Consider the following 3,859-nt stretch of genomic DNA (forward strand, 5'->3'; position numbering starts at 1 on the left):
GTAAATGACAACTTGAATTTAAATTCAGCCCCATGTGCAACACAACCCTCCCCCCTTCCTCTCGTCAATGGTGAACGCAAAGGGGGCCGACCTCCCGGTGCTCGATCGCCGGAATCCTCGCCGGAAAAGGCGTCGCCGCCGGCGGGTACATCCCTTCACGTGAAGCCTAGGATTGAGGATGGATTGGCATGGGAGGATGTGGATACATGTGACCCACGAAAGAAGGAAAACACAAAGGACACTTTGCATGGGCAAGACCGTGGCCCCGCCGCCGGAGTGCCGGAGTGCTCGCCGGAAAACCTGATTCTACCGGCGAATGGTTGGAAGGAGCCTAAAGACCTCTTCCCACATGGAGGAACGGGACCCGTGGAGGGAACCCCAAATCCGCTCATATTCGGAAAGGCCGAGCCAATAACACTTGACGCCGGCAAGGTCACACCTTTGGGGACAGCCGAAAACATTGATGGTACCCCATGTCTCTCCTTTACCGATTTAGAAACGGAATATCTCTTGGAGAAACTAGGGCTAGCTATAGTTGGGAAGTTTTCCCACTCACTCTCGTCTACATTCTAAATTCAAAAAAGCTTAGGGTGTATGGGGCTAGTGGGCTCATTTACTTGGAAATACTTGAATGCTAAGCACATTTTACTTCAATTCCAAGATATGGCTGATTATGCTAAGGTCTTAAGCGGCCCTTATGGGAATCCAGTGTGGCTTATTGACATTCACCCGATGAGGGTGTTCAAGTGGGCTCCGGACTTTGACACGTTCTTCGAGTCACCGATCATTTCCGTTTGGTGCAATATCATGGGACTACCGGCTCACCTTTTTTTAGGAATCGGCCCTCATGGCGATTGGCAAGCTACTAGGCAAGCCGTTACAAGTGGACCATGCCACATTCAATCAAACCCGGCTCTCTTTAGCTAGGATATGTGTTGAGATTGATATCTCCAACCCCCCGACGGAGGAGATCATGCTAAACATCCTAGGCAAAAAATCAAGACACAAAGTAGCTTGAGACCGTATCCCATTGTTTTGCGAGAATTGTAAGCATGTTGGGCATGTCATTGATGAGTGTCATGCGTTGGGAAGGAAGGGCTGTGTTGGAGGCAAGGATTACCGAACACCAATCAAGAAGTTCTATCCTAGCCACGACCACAAGATCATCCGTCGAGAATGGCGTCTGAAGGCGACGATTAGGGTTGGCACCTCACTGAACATTGATCACACGAACAAGGAAAAAGATAGTGGCAACCTAGAGAAGAACAAGGAGGGCGCAATGGACGTCGATCCGTTGGCTCCTCGGGTGCCCATTGGGATTCAACCAAGCATCAACGAGGACGGATTCCAATTGGTATCAAGGAAGAGGAAAGGCAAGGCACATAAGGGAGACATGCACTCCAAAGCTCTACACATCGACAATTTGCGTTTGAAAGACAATGTCGCAACGGAGTCATTCGATCGAAATGACTCTAGTGCTAACGAGCCGAGCACTTGCGCAATGAATGTCTCATGTGGGCTCCCCAACCGGGAGAAGGAAGGCTTCATTGAGGAACTTGATCAGGGAGGGATCGTTCATCGCGGGGAAATCCCTATTGTGGGGCCTCAATTAAGTGACGGCCCTTGGATTTTGTGTTGTGAAGGTTGCACCATGTCAATTGTAATAGAATAGTGAAGAGTACATTGATGACCACTCTAGTTGGTAGGGAGGCCCTCATTGTACTCTAATTGGTTATGGCGAGTCGTCACTTTTGGGCGGCTCGGTGATCTTGGTTGTCCGTTGCAATTGTCCCTAGTAATGCACAGGTGTGGGTCCGCCTTAACCCTCCACCCTCGTGGTGCTTTTGATAATAAAAAAATAAAATAAAAAACCATCTCGAGCAACGCAACCATTCGGCCCGAGAGGGCAAGAAACACCCAAAGGGTTCGGCCTCCGGACCTTTGCACCAAGATGATGCATCCCTCGGTGCCAAGAGGGAAAGCCACACCGAATACCGAGGCACGCTTGTCTCTACATGAAACGGCTCATAAGCCTCGGTGCACCCTTTCGCGGCAAAGGGGCGTAGTGGACACGGAAATGGATCTACATGCCAATGCGGGTTCCGAAGCCGAGGGCCCCTCAAACACCAGGGGTGCGCTTGGACATGGGAGGCACATGGAGGTCGATCCAAGTCAAAGATGCAATGATAGGCAGATCATCCAATTTCAAGGGGTCCCCTCATGTTTGGGAACGTTAGGGGAATCGCGAATGCGCCAACCCAAAACGTTTTAAAGAGAATAATAAAAAATAATAATATCAATTTCCTTGCTATTTTGGAGCCACTTACCACCCCGAACCCGGATAGATTCTCAAGGGCTATTGGGTTGGAATACAAAGGCTCTAACATGAATGGGAAAATCTGGATTTTTGTGAAGGAGGGAGACAACTTTGAGATTGAGAGTAAAAGTTTCAAGACACGTGGAATGGGAGCCGGGCTCAAGCTCAAGTCCCACCGCAGAACGCAGAGGTGGGCTGACAAGTTATACAAGAAGTCTCACCTTGGAAACGAATGGAAAAAACCTTTCTCTGTATCGTCTCATGCTAAGGGCATCGTGCTGGAGAAGATAGGCATTGAAGCTAAGCAGCCTAACTTTGCCATTCGTAAATGTGCTAGAGTTCATCTTATTAAGAACGGAAAGAAGATTGCTGCCTTCGTACCTAACGATGATTGCTTAAACTACATCGAAGAAAATGTGGGACGAAGTATTGATTGCCGGATTCGGACGGAAGGGTCATGCTGTGGGAGATATTCCCGGCGTTAGATTTAAGGTGGAGAAAGTATCTGGCATTTCCCTCCTTGCCCTTTTCAAGGAGAAGAAGGAGAAGCCTAGATCTTAAGTGATTTTGCTACTAATGTTTTTGATGAAATGCTGAATCTTGGTTTTTGTCTTCTTTTTTTTCTTTCTTAAGTTTATGTCAAACTTCTATTTCGTTACATGTAAGAGTTCATGAACAAGTGTTCAGTGAATTTTGTTGGCTATTATTAGTTTCAAGTTCGATTGTATAATTCGGTGATCAGTATTTTAAGTAATTTAGATATATTCTTTTGTCTCATTTAGCTCATTTATATATACCTTTTGAGTTTTTACATTCTTTTCTATTAATTAAGTACAAAAAAACTTGGCTCTCCTTGTAAAAAAAAAAACTTTGAGATTGAGAGTGACACGGAACAACTAAGTCTCTAGAGCTGACAATTAAGCCTTACAATGTGCACTTTCTTGCAATTATGGAGCCGCTTACAATCCCCAACCCGGAGAAATTCTCTAGAGCTATGGGGCTAATTTTCAAAGGCTCAAATGCTAATGGAAAAATCTGGATTTTTGTCGAGGAGGGTGCAAACTTTGTTGTGGAAGATGATTCGGATCAGGTGCTACACTGCCGTCTCCTATCTCCGCCCCCAGAGAATCCCATCTCAGTTTCGGCTATATACGCTAAGTGTTCGCGGGCGGATAGATATCACCTTTGGGATAAGATGAGAGAAATCTCGACCCTCACTGAGGGGACCCCTTGGATCGTCGGCGGGGACTTCAACACTATTTTATCCCCACATGAGAGAGTCGGGAGCGACACACACCGACAAGCCGAGATGGTTGACTTCGCCGAGACAATTGAGGACTGCAGATTACTTGACCCGGGGTTCGACGGCTCGGCCTACACGTGGGCAAAGAATGGACTCCTGGAGAGGCTCGATAGAATTTTGGTGAATGATGCTTGGCCTAAGGTGTTTGAGGCGACGAGAGTCACTAATCTCCCACGTGTCTAATCGGATCATGGCCCGGTGCTGGCTAAATGCCGAGGCCCCAACCGACACCCAGGAGG

General features: G+C 47.5%; 1 pseudogene; it reads left to right on the top strand.

Annotated features, from left to right (window-relative positions):
- The first annotated feature begins 2,457 nt into the window (after nt 1-2,457).
- LOC121761563 lies at nt 2,458-2,878 on the top strand (annotated as a pseudogene).
- Nucleotides 2,879-3,859: the final 981 nt, after the last annotated feature.

This window comes from Salvia splendens, chromosome 13 (assembly GCF_004379255.2).
Source record: "Salvia splendens isolate huo1 chromosome 13, SspV2, whole genome shotgun sequence".
NCBI lineage: Eukaryota > Viridiplantae > Streptophyta > Magnoliopsida > Lamiales > Lamiaceae > Salvia > Salvia splendens.